Source organism: Malus sylvestris, chromosome 2 (assembly GCF_916048215.2).
Source record: "Malus sylvestris chromosome 2, drMalSylv7.2, whole genome shotgun sequence".
Lineage (NCBI taxonomy): Eukaryota > Viridiplantae > Streptophyta > Magnoliopsida > Rosales > Rosaceae > Malus > Malus sylvestris.
In genome coordinates, this window is record NC_062261.1 from 15,290,327 (window position 1) to 15,302,827 (window position 12,501).

Genomic DNA, 12,501 nt, shown 5'->3' on the forward strand with positions numbered 1-12,501 from the left:
GGTGTATAAATGGTTTAGATATTTATAAGAAAAAAATTAGATTTTTTTTTTAAATTTTAAATTTTGTCTTTAAAAAATCGAATTCAATGGCTAGTTAATGTCATCTAGCAAGTGAGTTGCTAACAGCTGGGCCCAACATTTGGGGTTGGCTAGCTAGTTAAGGATGCCTAGCCCGCTGGCCCTAAGGTTGGATTTTGGCTCGTGTGGTCTCAATTTTTTTTGCCCAGTTCTCCATTAGAGATGAGTTTTGTGTCAAAAAGGGTCATATTTTGGTCTACAACCCTTTGACCAGCCCGGTTGGAGATGACTTTATAGGATTGACAATCAACGAATTTGGTCTTCTCAATCCATATAGGTCTCCCTCTGCAACATAGTCCGACTATTTTTTATTGGGAAGAGATCCCCTCTGCATCTATCACCAAATCCTAGGGATCCGGAGATCCGGGCCCTTAAAATTTGATCCAACGGATACAAACAGGGGCTCCTCTAAATATTATAATAATTGTAATCGTTGGATCAAATTTTAAGAGTCCAAATATGCAGATCCCTAAGACTTGCTGGGAGAGATTCAGAGGGGATCTCTTCCCTTTTTTATTGACCACATAGTCATGCTTGAGGATAAAGTCAAAATCTTAGGTTCGTCTTTCTTAAATGGAAAACAAATTGATTCACATGTTGAAATACGTGAAAGTACAAAGATGCCAGGCTTAACTGATTAATAGGTAGATGTATCACTTAAATATTGATTTATGACCACTTTAGTTGTATAATTACGTTGAGATACTGAAACTAGTCACAATTAAATATCGAGTTAGATTGTCTACCTTCCTGTTTGGGGGTTCTTCCCATCCTCTCCTATTTTGTACGGTCACAGTTAAACCACGTCAACATTTTATATTAATTTTTTTTATAGAGATAATAAGACAAAAAATAATAAGAATATAAAATATTGACATGACTTAACCGTAATTGCAAAAATAGAAATAGATGGGAAGGGCACCTAAATAACAGACAATCTGCCTCCATCAAACTCACTATAAATATGCGTTGTGCTTGCACTCTAGTTAGACCTGAGACCTCATCTAATAAAGTAGAGGACAACCGCTAAACTCAAAGATGATTTGGTCCCGATATACATGTGGATTAGGCTTTTCATAGTACTTTAGGTGAGTTTGATTTTTATATAGAAGAATTTTGGACCATATAATCCCTACAATATATTGTTACATTAGTGTGAGATGCGAGTTATGTTTATTAATTGTGAGTTATACCTTTTTTTTTTTTACTAATTTACATTTGATGTATATAATCAATTTTTCATGAGTTTAATATATTGAACTTATATATATATACACCTTATAGTTATAGAGTGACCGTTTACACATTTTTTCGGACCAATGTACTGGATTTTTCCCATTATGACAGTGAAACGATAAAAAAAAAATGCCGATTAGAAAGGCAAGGCCGACGCTTTATTAATAAGGGCTAACCTTAGATCATGTACCTTGACAGGTGCAGCCACGACAGCTTGTTTCTCAACCCCAATAGCTCTTGTTCTTCTTCCTTCTCAGAGGTCGATTAAGCAACTTCAGTGACCCCCATGGTTAGTCTTTGTATTCTTATGGGCCACTGCTTCCACAACAGGACAGAAGTAGAAGTGAGTGTTTCACAGGTAGAAAAGCTTCGACACGCTCAACCGGGTTTGGATCATTTGACTATGGCTCTGCATTCTTTACAGTCATAAGCTCGATCACAAGGGTCCAAGTCAGGGTCTCCATTCCCATACCCCAGGTATGTGTATAAAGTTACCAACATAAGTTTACTATTGTACAGAACCAAAATATAGTGCACATCTAGATGATAATAATTATATATATATATATATATATATATGTATGTATGTATGTATGCATTGAACTCAATAACTTAAATCACTATAAGAGAACTTAAAGTTATATTACTATAAGAGTTTGATTCTTATTTAGCATAAAATTTAATTTTCGGGTCCACTGTGAAACAATAATTATATATTGTATGTCTACAATTTTTCCGTATTAAAGTTCATATGTAACACATTCGATATTATCGCATTAAAAGGTGAGAGAGTGAGCTAAATCTCACAATAGGCTAACCATAATAATTTGGTTTGATTTTATCACCGAAGACTTTGGTTCAAATACATTTTCAGTTTGCATTGAATCTAAAAGATCTCATCTATAAGTAAAGAAAAATACCACAAGACTATACCGTAGCTAGATTTAGAAAAAGAAAATTTGGAAATTTGGATCTCAATGTCTATCTGCAAAGACATCTTTCATACATAAAAGGCAATCCAATCCAGTTATCCAACGCTATAAATAGCCACTCTAAAATGTGATCCTTTTGAAAATTCAACTCCACTAAATAAAGCAATCATAACATACATAACCATCTTCATCTGTGGACCTAAAATAATGAATAATTATTAGCTGTCATATTCTGCCAACTGGACACCTCAACCCAAAGTGAGAATTTTCGCCTTCAATCATTTTTGATAGTGCATGTTACAAATTGGGTTCAAGGAAAGGAAAAGGCCAAACGCCAAGTTGAAGAGTGGAGAAAGCTACAAGTCCAAGGGAGACTATGAATATTTACCACTACAAATAATAGGTAATTTGGTGCATGAACTCTATCACCTGTTCCATTGGATGTGATAAAATTGTTAGAAAATAATAAGTTTAGGATTTGGGCTCAACCCATTAGAATTAGGTTTTGTTAAAGATTATGGTGTAGTATTATAAATAGGATGTCTGTTATTCACTTTAGCATAAATCAATCAAGATATAATCATTCAGTTTTAGCCATCCCAACATTATTGTTTATTAACAATATTTTTACTTTCATTTTTTGTTGTTCATCCGTTTGTTTGTTCTTTTGTATGTGGATTCTAATTTTCAACTTGGTGCTAGAGTAGGCTTCTGCTTCTGTTTTTTGTTTTTTTGTTTTTTTTTTCTAGTGTATCAATTTGTTTGTCTCCGTTGTTTGTTTTGTCTAGTTTCATTCTGTTAAACTTTTTTCGTTTTCTAGTTTGAGTTACCCTTTGTTTGTCGTTCATAAAAAATTCAAAATAAATATGTTGAAGTCTTAAGCCAGAGTCGTGCCCAGCCACTGGAGCTACCACACCAGTGCTGCACCTTTGTTTCACACCGCCATCATGCTAGAGCCTTGATGTCGCTGTCTGCTTGAAGAACTCGAATCTGACGACCACAATACTGTTTGCTACATGCTGCCTGATTGAACTTGTGTGACTCCTATGCTTGAACAGTTGTTATCTTCAAGTTGGAGATTGCCACCCATTGATGCTTGCCGTTGTATCAGATGAAAGAGTGAAACTGATACCAGGTGGAATAACCTATACTTAAAAATCTATGTATGTCCTTGTTTGACTAGTTAGAACACGAGTCAACTAAGACCAAATGATTAGTTTAACAACAGCAGAAGCAATCAATTTAAAAACTTGAATTACTAAAAAGTTTCTAGTTAACTAAGATCTAGTTCAGTATAGATTCAAACACTGATTAACTTAGTTGCAAGGACAAGTCATGATGATCGCATATCATACACAAATATTGAGGTATAAAAGCCGAGAAAAACAATAATCAACACATGATATTTTTGGCCGGAAAAACCCACCTCTGGGTTAAAAAACCGGGGACTTTCCACTAAGCCTAATCCACTAGTGTAAACAAGATTCATACAAAGTATCCATACAAGCTCAATTCCTAGATCCTTAATCTATGGCGCATCTTATACCTTTGTGCAACCTTGACTTACATGAGATGGACTCATTCGGTCTTTACGAAGTGATAGCTTCTCCTAAGCTCATCACCATGTGGCACCTAGAACCAACACAATCAATGCAAATTATATGAAATCTGGATTTAAAACCAGTCAGTTTCTCCGACCAAATATTTGAAAGAAGAGATTGACAATAATCCAAAACTTGATCTAATTGAGAAATTTAACTCAAAAAGCTAGATCAAGAACACAACACAAAACAAGAGAACTAATGCAACCTAGATGCACAATGATTTTGGTGTTTTAACACATAAGAACAATTTTGTGGCTGGGTAACTATAAGAGGAAGCACTAAGCTCAAACTCACTTTTTAATGAATGTAAAATATTATAGCCAAAGAAACAAAGGAGGCAGCTAGGGTTTTAACATGGTAGCTGCCATAATTTCTATCCAAACAAGGACAAAGGCCACTTGTGAATGTAGAGCTTGATCTGAAAGGCTGAGATTTCAACCTGGAACAAAGATGTCAAAAAGCCAAGGTGGGCTGACTTAAAAAGAGTGTCCAGACAATTGGATGGTAGTGACAATTTCTTACTAGACAACATGACTAGACAAAAAAAAAACTCCAATTAATGCATGGAATGTATAAGAGTGATCAAACCTTTTGTGATGATGAATTGTCTTCGACCAATACCTTTGGACACAATATCCAGCAAGATAGACCAATAGTAAAGTTGTATAACCAAAGACAATCTAAGAGCATGTGTGGTATCATTTACAATTTTTGACAAGGAAAGCCAAATATCTAAAACTTGACTTCACAGAGAGTTATGAATGATTTAAGTGAGGAAGTTCTAAAGTTGGTGATCTGCGATTAAAGAAGATTGGTACATTGAAAAGTGATGTATTTTAAGCCTTGACCGTATTCTGAATGATGGGGCCATTACCTTGATGAGAATGTTTTTGAATTGTTGGGAAAAAGGAAAAAAATACTGACTATTTGTTAGGCATTTTGAGGCCTACATGGATAAGTTTTGTTGAAGTTTGTTTGCCTGTCACTAAAGTGCTTAGACTTGTGACCACTCGAGCGATAATTTTTGTTTCTGTCTTTTTGTTGCTACAGTTGGGATATGATAATTCTCATCCGTTTAGTGACGGAGGCCATACTCTCAACATCTACCTGTTGGAATCTGAATATATCTGTCTGAATCTATATGTCAGCTTGCTTGCTTGCCTGCCTGCCTGCCTGTTTGTCCGTGCTGTAGAGCCTTCATGTCTGTTTGTCTACATTGCAGAGCCTGTTTGTTTGTCCGGTTGCAGAGCCTGCCTTCTTATATGCGTATCATAGCCTACCTGTCTGTCCGATTAACGGAGCCTGCATTTACATCTACTTGTCGAAAAACTCATGTTGTTTACCGCCATGCCTGTTATCACTTTAGCATAAGTCAATCAAGATGTAATCATTTGGTTGTAGTCATCTCAACATTCTTGTTTCTTTAACAATATTCTCACTTTTGTTTTTCGCTTTTCATCCGTTTGTTTGTTCTTTCATATTTAGACTCTGATTTTCAACTAAAATTACCATTAGACTTATAAGTTTCACTACATTTCCCATTAACATGCGGTCTTCAAGAAAAATGATGGGAGAAAACAATTTAAGAATGTAAGCTTGAACATACGCATGGTCCAGCTGAAGCGCCCTATCGCAGTCCTTAATCACGTGCTTGTGAAGCTACAATTAGCTGTAACAGAATGTTCTGTTGCTGCAATACACTAACATTCACAACCATACAGAATCGATCAGAACACAATTTCATTAACAAATTGAAGATTAGTAGAATTTGAACGGGCGAGTAAGAGATATGGAGAGATCGGCGGTCCAGATGTCTTGGATAGAAGAGGACTAGGAGAAGATGGAGTCAAGGACTCGGATGGCTTTTGTTAAACATAATGCACTTCCCCTATAGGTTAGTTCTATCAATTGTTATGCAGAGTTGTGTCTCATGGGAAGAGCTATGTTTATGAAGAGTTGTATCTCTTTAGAAGTCTAGGGTTGTGTCTGTAACTCTTGGAACTAATGCAAAAGTTATGCCTATTATGAAAAGGTCTAAATGTTATTATAAATAGCCAATAAGATGGCCTAGTGTTGTAATCAATTTGTAAGCAGTAAAGTCAGTTATGCAGTACAATTGAAAACTACTGATCTTTCCTCCAACAGTCTTGGACTAGTCATGTGAGCTGCAGAGCTTGGCAAGCTCCGCCCTGTTGGCTACGATGGCCATATTATTGGTGCAGGGTCTGTGAAAGTCTCACATTTTGTCGCTTGTATGTGTGTGGGTTTCTTTTGTGTGCTCCTTTCTTTCGCTTCAACGGCTCTGGTAAGAGGAATAGGGGTAAAATTGGGAATAGAAAAAAAAGTTAAAGTTGAAAACTGAGAAGGGGGCGGCAAGGAAGAGACGAATGGCTGTAAGCAATAAGGTGGGCATAAAAATCGCCAAACTGTAGAACTGAAATGTAACAAAATATATCGAGTCAACTAGAAGAAGTGAAATCGCTCTTGAGATTTAGAGCAGAAGCTTTTGATTCCAATCAAAGTCAACTAGGAAGGAAAAAGTGAGGGAGGAAAGGAAGAATGCGATTCCACGTGCCAAAAGGAATGTGGTAGGAATGTAATAACACAAACTTAGTACTGGCAAAATAGGAAGAACATTGTGCTTATGAACAATGTTTAGTTCATTTTGAGTTTTAGTATATATTAAATTTCACTTATTTTCATTAGGTAAAAAGATGCCATTATTCATTCAAACTAGTAACTTTGAGGAGCAGACATGGAACACATATCTCAAATACAATAATGGGTGATTGTATCATTTGAGCTAAAAAATGCTTACACGGAGATGATGAGATAATCAAAGATTCAAAATGATTAAAGGGTAAATATTCAAATGTAGCAGGTGAAGGAACAATCAAACCTAGATCTCATATACAAGAATGAATATTCATAATTATTTGGGTAGCAATCTCCATGAAAAAAATGTAAATCTTTTCAATTCTCATAGAATACTTAATATTTTCATCAGTTCTTAAAATGACAATGCGTTCCCTTTTTATGTTTCACACACTCTTTCACTTGTGAAAGAAACCGACCACCACTACTTGCAACTACCACAACCATCACGGCCAGCACCCCTACATTACTACCACCATTACCACCCCCAACGCCGCCCCTTCCCCTAGTTGCCTTTACACCCCACTCACCACACTCCACCATCGTGTGTGTGTGTATGGGTTCAGGGGTGATGACTTTCTTAGGCTGAGATGAACACCACTATCTTCGCCACCATGAACCATGGGTCCCCACCAACCCCTCACCATCGTTTCCACCCTCCACCACCATTAACATCATGATCATTTTAGTTAGTACACAAAAAATAAAACAAATTTATATGAAAATTTATTAAACGATATGATACTATTTTTTTGTCCCACAACACTGATAAAATACAACTTACCAAATGCTTAACATCTTTATTTTACAACTTATCATTTTTAATGTGCAACAAAAACAGTTTATTAAAAGAACAAAAACAATACTAAACTGGTCTTTAGAACTTTTATGTGATCGTTTGCTAGGGTCATGCTGGAATATGACTTAAACCTATGCTCTAATTTTAAAATAGGAGAAGAACTTGCATCAAACAGTTTACTGTCACCGTAATGTTCCGGCCCAATAATATAATATTATATGTGCATTTTTCTTCATATAATATTGTATTATTAGATCCAAACGTTACGTAAAAATAAAAATTTTACATGTAAGAGTCAGCGTCGAAATATGCACATGTTTTGAGTACAATGAATGTGGACATCCGTAGATTGTGGACATCCCATGTGAACATAGATGTTCATGCAACTGCTCTCATGACTCATGAGTAATCAGTCATGACAAGTGTATTACAAAATTTAGGATCCCATTTTTCGCTCGCCTTTTAACTTATATATAACATGCATCCCTCCTTGGGAACAAGCTTTTATACTTCCATAATACAAAGTGGAAAACGTCGAACATTAACTTCCATTCAGGGCCGCTTGAGAAAGTGCAAGTGGTGCCACCGCAAGCAAGGACGAAATTAGAAATTTAACTAAGAGGGGGCACTTGAAAAAATTTGAGCTCATTTTTCGGACAAATAAAGCTAGTTCTTTAACAAATGGTAAAAAAAATAATTACAAAATGCCTAATTTTATTACTCTATTGTCTAATTTTCTCTTTAATTGTTGACAATCTAATGCACATTTGTACTAATTAACCAAATACATGCAACTCAACAAGGTTTAGACATTAGTGCGTGAGAAAAATATACAAGACGGAGGGCATTTAAAAACTAAAAGAGGATTTTCACAATTTTAATATGATTAATTGAATAATCCGCAAAGCAAAAAAATGAGAATAATTAATTAAATAATTTGTAATGAAAAAAAAGGGATGAAAGGGGGCATGTGCCCCCACTGGGCCTTACCTCCCTCCGTCCATGGCCACACAGGGCTCCTAAATTGGAGAAGCAGAAGTTTTGTTTTTGTATGCATGTCTTATATATATAATTTTAATTTTAAATTTTAAAATGATTTCTGACCTCACGATGTACAATGAACGATCACGATCACGGGATCCGGATCCTTTTCCTCTTATGACGTTGTCCATGTCCTATCGCATCACACATTATCCATATGACTCCGAAGTCAAACCAACAACCAACAAAGACAACGACCTTTTGAGACATGTAGACAAAGACCGATGTTGTATTTTATGTATTCAATAATAAAGCTTGTTTATTTTGCTCCACATAACATTCCATTATCGAATGAAAACTTCAAGTTGCACTCCACCCGAAGATTAATATTACAACTATGCCCTGAAAAAAAAAAACATTAATACAATTAGGCCCTTATGTCATATTTGATGTGCTTGAGCAGCACCGAAGTTTGGGATGGGCAAACGGGCCCTGGGCCCGCGGGTAGGGGCAGGTACTAACGGTTCTAGGGGGTACGGGGCATGCCATATTATTTTATATACAAAACAGGGTGGGGCAGGTCCAAGTAAACAGAGGGGCGAAGCAGATCCAATTTTTTGAAGACACAGGCCTTCAGCTCGAACCGTATCTAATAAACCTGTCAATCTCAAATCCCACACACACACCACATCATTTTCTCCCAGACACAAATTGAAACTCTTCTCCGTAGTCCTCCCTCTCGATCTCTCTCTCCCAGAGTCCTCCATCTCGATCTCTCTCTCCCATAGTTATCTCACTCGATTCTTAGTCTCTCTCAGTTGAACTCGAAGGAACGGAAGCCGAGCTTTATCTGACTCATATTTGCATAGAAGCCGAGCTCTGTTGATGGTCTTTAATTAGCTCATCTTCCCAACCCTCCTTAATCAGCCTTTTTAATTCCCAACTCGAAAGCCTCATCGACTCTTTTTCCTTCTCTCCCAAGTCTAAAGTCCAATATGTTGACAATATCGTCGATCCGCCACTTCCCAACACCTGCAAGTCAAGAAACCATTAGATCCGACAAACCAAATACAAGTAAGTGTGAAGGAGTCGGAGATTGGGAAAAGGTGGAGACTTGTCACCAAATCGTGAAGCGGCGGTATTGAGGCCGATTGAAGTTGCAAATAGAGAGATGACTGAAGTTGCGAACAGAAAGATGATTGAAATTGAAGACATTGACGATGGCAAATGCCCAGGTGATGCAACTATTGGGAAATGTGATGGTTGCTTCAGTTTTTGATTTGGGAGTGGGGAACAGTAGAGAAAGATAAAGAGAGAATGAAGATGATACGAAAAGGAGAAAGAAAAAAAAGACAGTGACAGTATGCCTAAAACTGAAGAAAAAAAAAAAAATAATTGGACCCGTGGACCCACTCCGAACTGGCCCGTTTCAAACGGGACGAGTTAGGTATAGTTCCCAAACTCAAAATCTCTTTACCCGACCCGGCCCGCCCCATTACTATTTAAAATGGGTAGGGTTCGGTTCCTCCAAATTTAAGCCCAGCCCCGCCCATGCCCAGCCCTAACTAGAGTTACGATATTCGAAGAGCTCAATTGCGGAAGATGACCGTCTGACGACATGATCTCAACGATCGACTCGCCGTCAAAATTCTGGTGCAAATACTTGGAAACAACCATAGAGACAACAAGGTCTTTTACACTTTGTAAAATGTGACTTGGAACCGTGATTAACGTAAGTATTTGTCTCATGTTGGTTTGTAATACAGTTTGTGTGACGCTGAGGGCAATGTCCGGTCGCTTGTTGAATAGGATTCGGCTGAACTCCTGGACCGCCATTGAGTCGATGTCGCCACCCACCGCCAACGACGTGAACCCGGAGCACCATGCCTTGTAGTTGGACTGGATCACCTAGAATAGTTGCTCCGGATCTTCTTGCTAAAATCCTTCGTTGTAGTCCATATCGTTGAGAAATTTTTAGTTGTGACAAGAACATAGATTGTATACCACGTGTTTTTATGCAAGTGGTGAAATTTTTTAATTTTTAAGTTATTAATCTTTTAACACACATAACCCACCATTTATATAGAAACACGTGGTGTACCACCTAGTATGACAGTCACACTGAAAAATCTCTCCACGTCATTGAGAAACCTATAAAAATGGTACAATTTAATTGGTTGAATTGTTAATTGTGTTTTGGAAGTGTAATTAAATAACATAAAAATGATTGAGAAAGATTGACTCTAATTAAATAACATAAAAATGATTGAGAAAGATTGACTCTAATTAAATAACATAAAAATGATTGAGAAAGATTGGAGAGTCTATATTAATCAAAAAGGTAAAATTCGAAGATTTACTTATTCAACTAGATGGATGGATCCACGTTGAGCATACATGTACTAATTTAACAAAAAATTTCTCACATAAAAAACAAACGAAAAAGGTGAAATTGTAGAAAATTAGTGACAATTGACTTAATTAGGTAATCAAATTGATGGATTTGCTCGAATAAATTTTGAACGGCCTCAGTCTCTACTTTGTTGGAAGTGGCCGAGCTTTAAACTCTCCAAATCACAAAAATTAAACTTATATCTTATTGGAGAGGTAAATTTGGGATTGTGGGACTGAGCTGAATTTCAGAATATAATAATTGACTTTGATCAGTTCCTAATTAAATGGAGTAATTAGACGACGATGTAGGTTTACCTAGGGGAAGCGGCGATCATGATTAGCTTGGTGAAGAGGTCGGGTCGGGTGACTGCGGCGATGGCGCCGACCATGGCGGAGGAGGAATGGCCGACGAAGATGCATGACTTGACGTGGAGCTCCTCAAGAATGGCGAGAAGGTCGTAGGTGTAGCCTTCGAGGGTGGAGTAGCGCTCGAAGTCGAAGTATTCAGGGTTGGTGGTTCCGGCGCCCATGTTGTCGTACATAATGACGCGGTTGTCGTCGACGAGGTGGGGGACGAGGTATTTCCAGATGGACTGATCGGTGCCGATGCCGTGGGCCAGGACTAGGACTTGCTGACCCGACCCTACGACCCCCACGTTGTGAGCTTCTTCCACTATTCCCATTGCGCCTCTCTCTTTCTTCTTGCTCCCTCTGTTACTTGTTGGTTTGGTTGACAAGTAATAACTGGCACTACATATATAAGAATCCTGGTGATATGATCAGGGGGGGTACTGATCAGCTACTGTTGGTGTACTGGAGTTTTCTGTATTTTATGGAGTTATATACACAAGACCATCGATTTAGGACAAATATAAGAACGCTAGTTGTAGCCTAGGAGAATTGACATGAAACAAGGACGTTAACGTGGTGGCGTTTTAATCTTTTCTTGTGACGTAAGTTAAAAACACTTGAATTTATGGCATTTTAATCTGTTCATACTTGAATTTCTTCATGGCTATAAAAAATTTTGATGCCCTTCTCTCGTTGAGAAGACTGATGCTTTTGTTTTTTTTTTTTTATAACCATTTTTTTACCAAAAATTCAGATGTAAAAAAAATTAAAACACGTAACACCATGTTATAAGGTTGACAAACAACGAATTTAGTGTTCCCAATTCATATTAGTCTACCTTCTGCCAAAGTCATACCTTTTTTTATTGACCATCGTAGACTCATACTTGAGGATAGAGTTTGAGAGTCAAAATCTTAGGTTCGTCTTTCTTAAATGAAAAAACAAATTGATTAATATGTTGAAATAAAAATGTGGTTGAAGGCATGAAGATGGTGAGCTTAATTGATTAATAGGCAGCTGTATCACTTAAATATCGATTTATGACCATTTTAGTTGTATAACTAAGTTAAGCTACGAGACTAGTCATAACTAGATATTGGATTATCAAACTCACTATAAATATGTGTTGTACTTGCACTCGAGTTAGACCCGAGACCTCATCTAATAAAGTAAAGAACAACAACCGCTAAATTCAAAGATGGTTTGGTGCCGATATACATATTGATTAGGCTTTTTTAGACTAAGTTTTGGTGAGTTTGATTCTTATATCGAAGAATCATGCACCATATAATCCTTACAACATATTGTTCCAATAGTATGAGATGTGAGCTATATATATTAATTGTGAGCTATACCTTTTTTTAGTCATTCTCTTGTTGGTCAATTATTGTATATTGAACTAAACAATTTAAGTTTTGCTCTCTCCCAAAAAGCTATCCCTCTTTCAACCAAACCCTAGTCGTCAACCCCT

At 37.0% G+C, this 12,501-nt stretch overlaps 1 long non-coding RNA gene and 1 pseudogene across 1 annotated transcript; one reads left to right on the forward strand and one right to left on the reverse strand.

The window, feature by feature from the left end:
* The first annotated feature begins 1,630 nt into the window (after nucleotides 1-1,630).
* On the forward strand, nucleotides 1,631-5,976 carry LOC126584219 (uncharacterized). Its single transcript, XR_007610017.1, has 3 exons — nucleotides 1,631-1,791; nucleotides 2,538-2,649; nucleotides 4,901-5,976. It is a non-coding gene; the product is annotated as an uncharacterized LOC126584219 (long non-coding RNA).
* A 3,790-nt stretch (nucleotides 5,977-9,766) lies between these two features.
* On the reverse strand, nucleotides 9,767-11,435 carry LOC126584187 (probable esterase KAI2; annotated as a pseudogene).
* Between the last annotated feature and the right edge of the window lie 1,066 nt (nucleotides 11,436-12,501).